At 55.9% G+C, this 14,829-nt stretch overlaps 1 pseudogene; it reads right to left on the reverse strand.

Annotated features, from left to right (window-relative positions):
* Positions 1 to 2,798: 2,798 nt before the first annotated feature.
* LOC135273151 (NUT family member 2G-like) lies at positions 2,799 to 10,956 on the reverse strand (annotated as a pseudogene).
* Between the last annotated feature and the right edge of the window lie 3,873 nt (positions 10,957 to 14,829).

Here is a 14,829-nt window from a genome sequence, read left to right on the forward strand (position 1 = left end):
CTGCCTCAGTTTCCCAAAGTGCTGGGATTACAGGCGTGAGCTACCGTGCCTGGCCGAGATTTATCATCTCTGTGTGCTGGTAACAATTCTAGCCTTCTCTTTCAGCTACTTTGAAATATACAATACGTATTTGCTAATACACATCGCACCATTGCACTCCAAGCCTGAGCTAACTATGGTGACCGTACTCTGCTATAGAACGTTAGAACTTACTGTTTCTAACTGTATGTTTGTACCCGTTAACCAGCCTCTCTTCCTCACCCCCATCCCTTCCCAGCCTCTGATACCTGTCATTGTATTCTTTGTTTCCATGAGGTCAACTTTTTTTTTTTTTTTTTTTTTTTTTTTTTTTGAGACGGAGTTTCGCTCTTGATACCCAGGCTGGAGTGCAATGGCGCGATCTCGGCTCATCGCAACCTCCGCCTCCTGGGTTCAGGCAATTCTCCTGCCTCAGCCTCCTGAGTAGCTGGGATTACAGGCACGCGCCACCGTGCCCAGCTAATTTTTTTTTTTTTGTATTAGTAGAGACGGGGTTTCACCATGTTGACCAGGATGGTCTCGATCTCTTGACCTCGTGATCCACCCGCCTCGGCCTCCCAAAGTGCTGGGATTACAGGCGTGAGCCACCGCGCCCGGCCGAGGTCAACTTTTTTTTTGTTGTCGTTGTTGTTTTTAGCTCCCACATGTTTCTGAGAATGTGTGATGTTTTTCTTCCTATGGCTGGCCTGGCTTATTTCACTTAACATAATGACCTGCAGCTTCATCCATGTTGCTGCAAACAACGTGATTTCATGTTTTTTTCTGGCTGAATAGCGTTCCATCATGTATATATGCCACGTTTTCCTTGTCTGCTCATTGGTGCATACTTGGGTTGATTCCATATCTTTGCTGTTGTCAATAGCGCTGTGATAAACATGTGAGTGTATACTGATTTGATATACCGATTTCTTTTATGTTGGTTAAATAGCCAGTAGTGGGATGGCTGGATCAAGTAGTGGTTTTGTTTTTAGTATTTTGAGAAATCTCCATACTGGTTTTCATAACGACGTTACTAATTTCCAGTCCCGCCTCAGTGTGTAAGAGTTCCCTTTCCTCCGCACCATGTCAGCATCCGCTGTTTGTATTTTTAAGAATAGTTATCCTAGCTGTGGTGAGGTGGTAGGTATCTCGTTGTAGTTTTGATCGGCACTTACCTGGTGATTACTGATGTGATCATTTTTTCATATATCAGTTGGCCATTTGTATGTTTTTTGATGTCCTTTGCCCATTTTTTAGTGGGATTATTTGTTGTTTTTCATCGTTGGTTATTTGAGCTCGTTACGTATTCTGGATTTTAGTCCTTTGTCGTGAACAGTTTGCACACGTCGTTTCCCATTCAGCAGGTTGTCTCTTTGCTCTGTCGTTTGTTTCCTTTGCTGTGGAGAAGCTTATTGAAAGAGATGGATGGAGCATGGTGGCTCACGCCTGTAATCCCAGCACTTTGGGAGGCTGAAGCGGGTGGATTACCCGAGATCGGGAGTTTGAGACCAGCCCGGCCAACGTAGTGAAACCCCATGTTTACAAATAATAGCGAAAAATTAGCTGGGAGGGATGGTGGGCGTCTCCCGGGTTCAAGCAATTCTCCTGCCTCAGCCTCCCAAGTAGCTGGGACTACAGGAGCATGCCACTATGCCTGGATCATTATTTTTTTTCTTTTTGTTTTTTTGGTAGGAGCTTTGCTCTTGCCGCCCAGGCTGGAGTGCAATGGCGCCATCTGGGCTCACTGCAACCTCTGCCTCCCAGGTTCAAGTGATTATCCTGCCTCAGGCTCTCGAGCAGCTGGGATTAGCCCAGCTAATTTATTTTTATTTTTATTTTTGAGGTGGAGTTTTGCCGTTGTTGCCCAGGCTTGAGTACAATGGTGCTATCCCGGCTCACTGCAACATCCACCTCTTGGGTTCAAATCTGTGTCTGCATCAATTCTACACAAGAGTTCCATCATCATATGGGAAGGGAATCATAGGTGTGGGGACCTCCATGCAGGACCCCGCGTGCCCCGAGGCCAGTCCCTGTGACAGCCGCAGCAAGGAGCGTCTGCTTCCGCCAGTTGGACAAGATTCTTTCCTGACCAGAAACCAGCAGAAGGACTTCCCCTGCTCCCCACACACCGTCGTATCCCAAACACACCTGTGTGGATGGATGCCTCGACATCTCCCCTCAGCCCAGGGCCTGAGCTCTTCCTGATGAGGGTTAAGCAGGAGTGACCGCCTCTCCTCGTGTCCATGTTGCGGGCAGCTGCCTTCTCCTCAGCTCCCACGGGGCAGAACAAGAGCCAGCCAGCTCTCAACATCCCAGGATTTTCCAGGGATGCTGATAACTAAAGCAGTCGGGGCCTTGTGAGTGGTTGGTGGGAGGGATCAGGGTCTCCTCAGCATCCGTCAGTTCCTGGAGCATCTGAAGGGGCAGCCTATGCCTGGAGGAACGTGTGGGGCTGGCCCCGTGGGTACCCAGTGCCTGGCATCTCCCAGGCCCTCTGTACTCCCTCCCAGACCCCCTCCACTGAGCAGCACAGCCCTGAGGACAGAGGCAGCAGCCCGGAGAGCATTTCCAACACAACTGTGTTTATTCAGATTTACACATGAGACCTCCAAGGTATTGCTCCCCACCCCCTACCCCTAGACCCTCCCTTCCGGTTGAGCCACCTTCTCCCTCCCCTCCCTCCTGCCCCTTCCTTCCCCCACCCTCTCCCATCAAGCTAAGGCCCAGCAAGATCAGCACTGGGGGAGAAGTCTTTGCTTTGAGGCACCTGATGGCCTGAGGGTCCGAGAGTTGAGAGCCCCACCCTTGGGGATTGGCACCAGAGAGCCTGCCCTGTCCCTCTACTAGCTACAATGCTGCATTCTCTTCCTCTTAGAGAGCAAGGGGTCACCCTTTCTCTTTTTAGACTGCGAGGGGCCACCCAGCCCCCAAGCCAGGGACTGCGCCCCAGAGATGCTGAGTCCAGGCCTTAAATGGGGCATCTGAACAGGGGATGGGCCTCTTGAAGAGAACTCGCTTCTTGGACTTGGTGGCAGGAGCGGATGCTGGGCTGAGGTCTCTTCTCTTCGCAGATTGGGACTGAAGAGCTCCCTGAGGTTCCCGCCCTTCTAGGCTGAGAAGGCCCGAGGCAGGTACAGGGCTCTGGGACAGCTTCCAGGCCCGCAGCCTGTAGTTGGTACCCATGGCAGAAACTATGCCAGGGATTTCCCTCTCCTCCTCACTTGACCCCTCAGACAGCCTGCGTGATTCCTTGACAGGAGAGGCTCCAGGGAGACCCCAGGTGCCCTTGGTCCCCACGCCTGGGCAGGTGGGTCTATGGTCCTGGGGAGGAGAGTCTGGCCGGGCAGCGCTCAGCCAGCGGGAGTCCAGTCTCTCCAAAACCACAACAGGGTTTATGGACCTGACCATCCCAGTACGCACCCTGCCTCGTCCCTGAGGGTCCCGGGAAGCCCTCTGGGGGTTGGGTCTGTGATCCTGGGAAGGAGAGTTTGGCCGGGCAGCCCTCGGCCTGTGAGAATCCAGCCTCTCCAAAAGCACAACAGGGTTTTTGGACCTGGCCATCCCAGTGCACACACTGCCTTGTCTCTGAGCATCCCGGGCAGCCGTCTGGGGTGGGCAGGCCAGGCACATCTCTCTCTGCTCCTTGGCCCGCTGCAGACTTAGAAGAGATTGAGTCCAGCTGGGTGGTGCCATGACTAGGGACTGCCCTCTCACACCGTTCCTCCTTCAAGGATAGGAGGTGCTTCTCTGCTACCTGCGGGAGTAAAGGGGGCACTTACTGGCTCTGCCTCAAGTGTGAACAGGGCCCAGGGTGGTGAAGACCAAGGCGCTTGGGTGGCAGGCACGGAAGCCTGAGGCCGCTGGGCTTTCTGTCAAAGACAGAGCGTGTGGCTCCGCTGGGCATCCCGCTGGGCCTCACTGCAGTTTGCATCCTGACTCCCCTCCCTGGCTCCTCTCCATCCCGTTCCATCTGAACCTGCACCTCCCTGCCTCGGAGTGGCTCCCCAAGAAGCCGAGCATCCCCCGCAGGGTGGGGTGGACAATCAGGTGGGGCTTATGTGCCGGGTCCCTCCTGCCCCCAGGGTACCTGGGTTTCCCTCCCTCCCTGCTCTACCTGGGCAAGGGTGAGTCCTTCCTCCTGCTCCAGCTCCTGGCTTAGGGCCAAGAAATCCATGTGTGGATCTGGGGAAAGCAATTCTTCCGGGAATCGGGGGTGAATGACGGCCTCCACCTGGAAACAGAAGGAAGACGGTGTGAGCTTCCCGGGCAGGGAGTAACCTGGAGCCAAGGACACCTGGAGGAGATGCAGAAAGCAGTGAGCGCCCCGTCCCCACCCTTCTGGAGCTGTCTCATATCATGGCGACCACAGCTACACACAGACCACAGACCTGGTAGCGTACACACATGCAGACAGAGACACACAAACCACACACAGACACACAAAGAGACCCACATATGACACAGGAAAATGGACACAAGTAATTTCCACACTCCACACTCACACCCACACAGACACAGAGTAACCGATCACAGACACAAAGACACAGACACAATCACATACACAGACAGTCAAATCGATGGCAACACACACACCCCTTCACTGCGGAGGAGCTAAGGAATAGAGCTTAATTCCAAGGACCTGCGAGTGCCACCCCCTGGAATTCTGCAGACCCCAGCACTTGAGGCTAGCCCACCTTGGTGACAAAGTCTTTCTGGGAACACAGATTGTCAGCGTAGCTCCGGACGCCTGGGTCTAGAAGCATCCCGTCCCCTTCCTGCTCCACTTCGCCCTCTTCCCATTGTCCCTCGATCTCCCTCATGGCCCCAGCGGGAGGCCCCAGCAGCTCCTCCATGATGTCCATATACTCCTGCACCACTTCAGGGGGAATCTCCTTGGGGGCCTTGGTCTCCGCTGGCCGCTGGGGCCTGGGTGGTGGCAGGCAGGCAGGTGGGGCCTTGGGGCCAGCCTTGCTGGGAAGGTACACTGAGGCAGGGAGGGAGGAGGATGGGTATGGTGAGGGCTGCTCCTCCTGCCTGCATCACACAGGGGAGGGCAGGGCTCAGGGACCTGAAGTGGGTCCCAGCTGGGTCAGGACCACCTGAACCACAGCGCCCCTGGAAGAGACGCCGCAGGAGGGGCACATGCGGGACAGCATCCTTTTGGAGGAAGCTTGGAGTCACTGATATATGCTGAGTACTCCACCCACTCATCCCTGCTTCCTGGGCAGATTGTTGGGTTTTGGAATTGCAAGGGGAGAGAGTAGCTAGGAAACCTGACCAGGTGAATACCCACTTCATGACCACGAGCCGCCCAGCCCCCCAGCTCCCCTGAGCTGTCTTGTTGGAAGGAACAAATCCCTCTCTTGAAGGGAGGCATGGGGTGTGGGGACAGTGGCCTCCCTCGGCCTCTCTGGGCTTTGCCGTGGCTCCTGTGGGAATGTGGGAAGCCATACCTGGCTGCTTGACCACCTCAGGGACTGATGGTCCCTGAAGTTCAAGCCTCGGCAGGGCTGGAGGAGGCAGGCACTGGGGCCCCTTCATCCACTGTGACTTCTGAATCTGCATCTCCTCCTCAGCCTCAGACTGTAGGAACCTAGGGTGAAGAAGGTGTAGACCGTGCTGAGAGGGTCCAGGCCCTCTGCCCCCAGGACCAGGCAGCAGCTGATGGCAGGGAATGGGAAGGCATGCCTCAGGCAGGCTGTCCAGGCCCTCCCTGGGGCCCGTCCCCCAGTCCCAGAGGGAACTACTCCCAGAGTTCTGGGCTCTCCCTCCCTCACCCGGCCCCTGCAGAGCCCATGGCATCAACAGGGCTTTCTGACTTAAGTCAGGGCCACGAGGCCCAGGAGGGCATCAGGGGTGGGGTTTATGGCAGAAGGCGTCCATGATGTTGCCCAGTTGCATGAGTCCTGAGGTTGGGACTGTGGGTCCCTGAAGGATAACCCGGGAAGATGAAGCATGGGAGACCCCGGTCGGGAGGAAGCAAAAGCTGGGTGCAAAAGACAGGGCCCCTTTCCCCTGAGGCTGCCGTCTTTCTGTCTTAAAGGAAGGGACTACGAGGAGCAAAGGCAGGCAGGCCAGAGATGGGTCTCATGGTGTCCTGGACGCAGGTCTCCCCTGACCCAGCGCAGGTTTCTCCAATCCTGGCCAGGCTGGGATGGGCGAAAACCGACTTCTGGCCACTGCTGTGAAGAGAGTGCACCCCGCTCTGTCTATAGTCCCCAGCGCCCCTTCTCCCCATCCTCACAACTGGCGGTGATCTCCTTTGGGCTGTGATGCTGGCTGCTCGCTCCCTGACCCTTAGTGTCAGGCAGGGGTTGGCCCGAGGCCAAGCAGGGCGTGGCTTCCCACCAGGGCAGGATAGAGACCCCAGAGCACTCTAGGAGGGAGGAGCAGCTTCCTGAGGGAGCCAGGGGCCCGGGAGGGCCTGCGTTTGTCCACACCCTCCTCATGCTCCACACTGAGCAGCCACCATGGCCATCCGGCTTCTGTCACCCTCTGTCACCCTGCCATGTGGGCTCTGCCCCTGCACCCCAGACTCACTTACCCGCCATCTCGTAGTAGATCATCCGGTCAAAGTTGCTCGTGTGCTGCCATTCCCGCACGGCCCACCACAGTCCCCCCTCCAGGGTCATGGTGGGCTTCTGCCGGGCCAGGGATCTGAGAACTGGGCTGTAAGGCGGTGCAGTCAGTCCCAGTCCATAAGCCCACCCTCCATCCTAAGCCCACCAGTCCCAACACCCGGCCCCTGTCACCCCCACACATGTCCTGTCATCTGTCCCTGTCCTGTTCTCCCCCACGTGGGCAGGATATGTCCCCAAGATCAGTCATCAACACAAGCCACCGGCTGGCCTCTCCAACTGCCCCTCGAGTCCTCAGTGTTACAGTGTTGACAAATGAACTCAGTACTATGGGTGGAATGTGAGTGTCCCCAGCATTCCTGTGCTGAAGCCCTCAGCCCCGGTGTGTCAGTTCTTGGAGTTAATCAGGGTTAGAGCAGGTCATGAGGGTGGGTTCCCATCATGGCATCCGAGCCCCGATAAGGGCAGGAGGAGACACCAGGGCTCTCCCTCTCAGCCGCAAGAGGACACAGCCAGAGGCAGCCCTCTCCAGCCAGGACACCAGTCGGCCGTCACCTTGATCTGGGACTTCCGACCTCTGGAAGTGGGAGACGTGAATGTGTCCTGATAAAGCACCCAGTCTATAGGATTTGTTATGGCAGAGCCCGAGCTGACTGAGACAGCGCACCCACAGAATGCCCGGGGAGCGAGGGTTAACGTGCAGGTTCCAGGGCCCCAGGACTGAGCATTTAACCAGCTTCCTGGGGACTCTGGAGCAAGGCGGCCCCTGGGGACGCAGCCTCGGGGTCCTGGAGATGAGTAGAAAGCAGAACCAAAGCAGAGCAGTGTCCAAGCCCACTCCACGCCAAGCCTGTGAGCCTGGGGCGACTCCACTCCGAGAATCAGGGTCCCCAGTGCACCGGGACTCAGCTCCAAGGGAGAATGCAACCAGTTCCAAGATTCAGGGGCAGCAAGATTTTTTGGGACAAAGATGGGGCCTCCTTACAGCTACACCCTGGGCAGGGGACTTGCCTACGGGAGTGGCCAGTGTGTTGCCGGGTGGATGTGCTCAAGCTCCCGTGGAGTACGGGTTTGCTCATCAGCGGGGGACACAGGGTCACAGAGGCACTGCAGGATGGAGAGAGGCACGACTGGGACTGAATCGACAAACTCTCAGATGCTGGCATTGCTGCCTCAGTCACCACAGTCCATGGCCCTGGGCTGCTGGGCTCGTGGTGCACTCAGAGCCATCACTGGAGCCCGTGGCTTTGGGGAACACTGTCCTAGATAGCCTAGTTCTGATAATGATAGCAGTAGGGACAGTAATCATAACAGTTATCATGTAATGTGTCCCAGCATGTGCCGGGCACTGTGCCGTGTGCCTCATGTGTGAGCTCAAGTCACCTCTTCACCATCCTCTGAATGAAGCAACGTCGTCCCTTTTTCTAGAAGGGATCGAGGGCAAAGCTGCAAATACCTGCCCAGTAAGGATTGGCTGGACTCACGGGACAGTGAGGGGCAGGTGAGATGAGGCCCCTGAGAGTCTGTCCTGAGTGGCAGCCAGATGAATGTTCCTGAAAATGTGCCCTTCCATAGCTCGACCCGTCGCCTTCAAGACCACCCTGCAAGCTCCCCCGAACAGCGTGACCTCCCGTCCATCCAGCAGCCTCTTTATGGGTGAGCTGCAGGGTGAGCTCCGGTGCCCCGAGGACACTCACATGAAGAAACAGGAAAGCGCTTCCATGTCCGGACTCTGGGGAAGGTGCCTCCGGGCCAGGGGCTTGTAGTGCTGCCAGAGTCGGAAGTTCTCATACACGCTCTGGGGGTTGCAGGAGTCGTCCACGGGAGTCTTGGCCTGGGAGGGAGCCAGGCTGCCCTCTCCATGAGCCCCTTGTGACAATGGACAAGCATTCCCTGGGGCCACGATGGGGCCCGGCTGGGGAGCAGGTGGTGGTGCTGGAGGAGGAAGGCCCTGGAACCAGCCTCCGTCACAGGCCTGGGTGACCCCAACGATGTGGGCAGCCATAGCGGGCACCACAGGGGCAGCTGCCAGGGGTCGGGGAGGTGGACATGCGACTCCCTCACAGACGGCACCTGGAACCCGCCAGACGAGGGGGTCCTGAGGTAGGGCCAAGGTCTGTGCCTGAGGAGCCTTCACAGGCCCCACTTCTGTCTTCATCTGGACAAGGACGTTGGAAGCCCCGGCCGAATTCAGGCCTTGGCCATCGTGTCCTGCCACCAGAGGGGTCCTGGGGAAGGCAGACAGCACCGGAGGGCCGCCTGGGGGAACCACTGCAGTCACGAGGGGCGGCCCATCTGCTGGGCCAGGAGCAGGTGTGGCGAAGGACAGAGCCGTGAACACTGGCATGGAGGCGCCAGGGTTCTCGGTCACACCCGTTTCCAGCTCTGGGCATGCTGTGGAGACAAAGGAAAGAGGTGAATGAGCTGGGGTCTCCAGGTCCACCCTGGTCACTGGGGAATCAGGGGTGTCCTACAGCTGAGGGCATGTGACAGGGAAACTGCAGCTTGCAAATGTCCCTGATTGTGCATCGCATGCTCTGTTCCTCCATAGGAGGGTCCCTTCACTAGAGAGCCTGGCAGTTAACCCAGATTGCACCACTGCGTTCTAGCCTGGGTGACAGAGCAAGACTCCATCTTGAAAAAGAAACAATGGAAGACAACCACCGGATGGAAATCTCTCCCAAGCCAGCACCCCGTGAACCCTGAAGATAACCCATACGCATCACACCCAGTGTGCAAGTGATTGTTCTGGCACCATGCCCAGCAAGTGCTAAACATGGGTCAGAGTCAGGCGACACTTTCCTCAGTGCTCGGTGGTCCTGGCTGCCACTCAGGAAGCTCTGTTCCCAGGGAGCAGGTCTGAGAAGCAGTGGTGGAGTTCCCTGAGATACTGTCATTGCGCAGCCAGCAAGAGCGGCACACGATTAGAGCACAGCCAGCAAGCGGTGAGCAGTGGGGCTGTCAGAGGGGGGGCGGGGGGGAGGTGTCTGGGGATTTTCACAGCTGCTGGTCATGTTACAGTAGGTCGTGGGACAACGAGCCCATCTCTGGTCCTTTTCCTTTGAGCTCCCAATAACTGAATAGAGTGACCAACCAAGAACCAGAGGTTCTTGGGCCACAGGCCAGGTGTGGCAGAGTTGTCTGGAGCTCATCCCTGTTCGCTAGGACTTCATGCAGTCTCCAGTCAAGGGGAACAGGGATACAGCACATGCACCTCATCAGTCAGGACACACATCCTAACTTGAATAATAATAATAATAAGAGGACCATCTTCCGATTTGTGTTCTACTCTCCTTCCTCTACTGAAAAGGAAAGCAGTCTTTCCAGACCTTTCCACTGAAAACCAGCAAGAGTCCACACCTGTCCCCTGTTCATGAGGTAGTAGACATGGAATAGAGGCAAATTGTTGATCTCCACAGAAACACAAAGTGCAGAGGACAGGCCGTGAGCTAGCAGACAAGAGGAAGTGGGTCTGAAGACCTGCGCTTCCACAAAAGGACGAACAATTCAGAACAACCTGGGAAGCCCAGGCCGTGTTGCCTGAACTTCCCCACTGCCCCCACCCCTGTTAAAGCCAACAGCTACCTGAACTGACTGAGAAGCCACCTCTGGGGAGCGAGCTGAGAGGCTGCGGCAGTTACAGTAGCCCCAGGCTCGCCCACCCAGAGGCTGTCACTGCATGCTCTGTCCCAGCCATCACACCCAACAGTCGTCTCTGGCTGAGACGACTTCTCCTCACTCCTCCCTAAGATCTAGAAAAGTCCAGTCCAAATCCCTCTGAACACTATGGAAGGGCACCGTCCAGCTGCCCGAAGACATAACACAGGGCTCAGGCTTGCCCGCCATCTTCATTGGGCCACCGGCACAACACGATCCCACCGCTCCCTACAAACACGCGGTGACGTGACCCGTCCCCCTCTAGAAAGAATCAGTACATCCACTCCATCCTTTCCCCTACACGGTGTATCCCCCCAGGCATCTTGGTCCACCTCCAAGGAGCCATCCTCCCTAACCACAGACTCAGGGTGCCATGGCCCTCTCCAGGTGTGATGTCTTTGGGGACATCCAGTGCTCCCTCCCTCCTCGACACTAGCCCTATCAGCTGTCCCTGGGGCGGTGTCAAATTTGAATTCCCAAGGATTTGAAACGTGACAGAGACTTGCATAATGCCCCTGTCCCTACAGACTCACCTCCATTTGAAGCCATCCCCTCAGGCTGGGTGCTGATCACCGCTGTCTGACAGTTTCCACAGTGAGAAAAGTCAAGAGCAGGACCCAGAGAGTGACCTGCCTCAACAGATTCTCCTGAGTTCAGGTAGGTCCGGTAAAATTTGAAAGTAAAGCAGTTTAGAACATAGGACCCCAGACATTCTGCAGAGGGGGAGGGGCAGTGCAGCAGGTACTGGAAGGGGTGGGGGACATTCTGTGAAGGGCTCCAGCCAATAGGAAAGAACTGAGGTTCCCTTCCAGCTGGAGGGCAGCAGGGCAGACTGTGTGCACCTCTTTAGGCAACTTTTTTTTATTTTTTTATTTTTTTATTTTTTTTTTGAGATGCAGTTTCGCTCTTGTTACCCAGGCTGGAGTGCAATGGCATGATCTCGGCTCAGCGCAACCTCTGCCTCCTGGGTTCAGGCAATTCTCCTGCCTCAGCCTCCTGAGTAGCTGGGATTACAGGCACGTGCCACCATGCCCAGCTAATTTTCTTTTTGTATTTTTAGTAGAGACGGGGTTTCACCATGTTGACCAGGATGGTCTCGATCTCTTGACCTCGTGATCCACCCACGTCGGCCTCCCAAAGTGCTGGGATTACAGGCCTGAGCCATCACACCCAGCCCCTCTTTCACCTTTTTATGTTAATAATTTTGCCACTCCTAGGCATGCATGGAGGTTCATGTCTGTAATCCCAGCATTTTGGGAGGCCGAGGCAGGTGGATCACCTGAGGTCAGAATTTCGAGACCAGCCTGACCAACACGGTGAAACCCCGTCTCTATTAAAAATAGAAAAATTAGCCAGGCATGGTGGCAGGTGCCTGTAATCCCAGCTACTCAGGAGGGTGAGGCAGGAGAATCGCTTGAACCTGGAGGGTGGAGGTTGCAGGGAGCCGAGATCATGCCACTGCAATCCAGCCTGGATGAGAGAACGAGACTCCATCTGAAGAAAATAAAAGAAACCAGCCTGTGCAATATGAGGTTTGAAGCCACGGCAACCAGCAGGGAGACGTGACAGCCCCTCTGCCCGCAGGTGCTGGACATCACGGAGCAGCTGCATGCCGGCGTGCGGTACTTACACCTGCAGATTGCCCTCATGCTGGACGGCTCTTGAGAAGAACCTGCACTTTGTTCACATGGTATACACCATGGCACTGGTGGAGGTACGACCAGGCTGAGGGGATACACGGGGAGCGCTCAGGAGGCGGCCGGCCTCCCATGGGGAACCAGACTGCCATAGGGACGGGAGGTTCCTGACCTTTAGTGGGATGACGATGTCAGCTTCAGGGCCAGACAAGAGACCAGGAGATGCTGACGCCTGCTAATCTGTTAGGAGCACTTATTTTTTTTTCCTTTGGAGATGGAGTCTCGCTCTGTCACCAAGGCTGGAATGCAGTGGCTCAACCTCGGCTCACTACAACCTCCGCCCACCAGGTTCAAGCGATTCTCCTGCCTCAGCCTACCAAGTAGCCGGGATTACAGGCACCCACCACCACACCCGGCTAATTTTCATATTTTTAATAGAGACGGGGTTTCACCAGGTTGGCCAGGCTGGTCTCGAACTCTTGACCTCAGGTGATCCGCCCGCCTCAGCCTATCAAAATGCTGGGATTACAGGCGTGAGCCACCATACCTGGCATTCGGGGGCTTCTTGACCGATGTGAATTTCTTCATTTCTTTTTTTCTTTCTGTTTTCTTTCTATTTTTTTGAGACAGAGTCTTGCTCTGTCACCCAGGCTGGAGTGCGGTGGCGCAAGCTCAGCTCACTGCAACGTCTTCCTTCCTGTTCAAGCGATTCTCCTGCCTCAGCCTCTGGAGTAGCCGGGATTATAAGCATGCACCACCATGCCCGGCTAATTTTTGTATTTTCAGTAGAGACAGGGTTTCACCATGTTGGCCAGGCTGGTCTCGAACTCCTGACCTCAGGTGATTGGCCTGCCTCGGCCTCCCAAAGTGCTGGGATGACAGGCATGAGCCACTGAGCCGGGCTGAGTTGGCTCACTGCAGCCTCCTGTCTGCCGGAGGATCCACCTGTCTAAGCTTACCAACTACCTCTAGCTTGGACTAGAGGTGTGAACCACCACACCTAATTATTTAATTCTTCTTTTTTGTAGCCATGTTGCCCAGGCTCTTTTCAAACTCTTGGACTGAAGCCAATTCTCTGGGATCGGCCTCAGCCTCCTCGCAAAGCACTGGGACTGCCACTGTTCTGGCCTCATCTTTTCTCTTTTTTTGAGACAGAGTTTTGCTCTTTTGCCCAGGCTGGAGTGCAGTGGCTTGATCTCGGCTCACTGCAACCTCCGCCTCCTGGGTTCAAGCGATTCTCCTGCCTCGGCCTGCTGAGTAGCTGGGATTACAGGTGCATACCACCATGCCCGGCTAATTTTTGTATTTTTAGTAGAGACAGAGGTTTTGCCGTGTTGGCCAGGATGGTCTTGAACTCCTGACCTTAGGTGATCTGTCCCCGCTCGGCCTCCTGAAGTGCTGGGATTACAGCTATGAGCCAACGTGCCTGGCCGACATGGCTGGCTGCAGCCTCCACCTCCCAGGTTCAAGCAATTCTCTTGACTCAGCCTCCCAAGTAGCTGGAATTACAGGCGTCCACCACCACACCCAGCTAATTTTTTTGCATGTTTTTAGTATAGACGGGGTTTCGCCATGTTGGCCAGGCTGGTCTTGAACTCCTGACCTCAGGTGATCTGCCCGCCTTGGCCTCCCAGAGCGCTGGAATGACAGGTGTGACCCACGGAGCCCAGCCTTCCCCGAGCTGTGGGACTCATGAAGGACTGTGCCCCGCCCCCTCCCTCCCCACAGGACACGCTCCCGGAGATCTCAGAGTGGCTGGAGCGGCACCCTCGTGAGGTGGTCATCCTGGCCTGCAGGAACTTCGAGGGGCTGAGTGAGGACCTGCACGAGTACCTGATCTCCTGCATCAAGACCATCTTTGGGGAGATGCTGTGTCCCCGCGGGGTGAGTGACGAGGGAGAAGGATGGCCACAGGTCTCTCCCAGGGCTGGGGGATCCTCACCCTCACCCTGCATTTGCTTACCTGGTACCCCCGGGTGTGGCTGCTGCCGTGATCCCTGCAGCAGGTGGAGTTTGGAACAACAGCAGCTCCCGGCTCTCCTGCAGGCCGACCTGGAGCTGGGAGTGGCTCCTAGTGAGAACTGCTTCCTGTGATGGGTTTAGAAATCTGCATAGCAGAGCCGGACGTGGGGGCTCACACCTGTAATCCCAGCACTTTGGGAGGCCGAGGCGGGCGGATCACAAGGCCAGGAGTTCGAGACCAGCCTGGTCAATACGGTGAAACCCTGTCTCTAAAAATACAAAAATTAGCCGGGCATGGTGGCGGGCGCCTGTAATCCCAGCTACTTGGGAGGCTGAGGCAGGAGAATTGCTTGAACCCGGGAGGCAGAGGTTGCAGTGAGCTGAGATTGTGCCACTGCACTCCAGCCTGGGCGACAGAGTGAGACTCCGTCTCAAGAAAAATCAACAAAAAATTAGGCTGGGCGCAGTGGGTCACGCCTGTCATCCCAGCACTTTGGGAGGCTGAGGCAGGTGGATCACCTGAAGTCTGGAGTTCGAGACCAGCCTGGCCAATGTGGTGAAACTCTGCCTCTTCTAAAAATACAACAATTAGTCTGGCGTGGTGGCGAGTGCCTGTAGTCCCAGCTACTTGGGAGGCTGAGGCAGGAGAATGGCTTGAACCCGGGAGGCAGAGGTTGCAGTGAGCTGAGATTGTGCCACTGCACTCCAGCTTCGGTGACAGAGCGAGACTCCATCTCAAAATACAACAAAACAGGGGGTTAGTGGAGGGATAACGGGGTGGGGGAATTGGGGAGGGATAGCATTAGGAGGTACCACGCCATGTGTATACCTATGTAACAATCCTGCAAGATGTGCACATGTATCCCAGAACTTAAAATAAAATTAAAAACAAAAAGGAAAAATGGCCGGGTGCGGCGAAAAAGGATATGTGAGCAGCATCTTCCTGGCTCCATGGGCACCCCCATCAGGGTCTGTGT

This window comes from Aotus nancymaae, unplaced genomic scaffold (genome assembly GCF_030222135.1).
Source record: "Aotus nancymaae isolate 86718 unplaced genomic scaffold, 86718_ANA_hifiasm-v0.15.2.pri h1tg000286l, whole genome shotgun sequence".
Lineage (NCBI taxonomy): Eukaryota > Metazoa > Chordata > Mammalia > Primates > Aotidae > Aotus > Aotus nancymaae.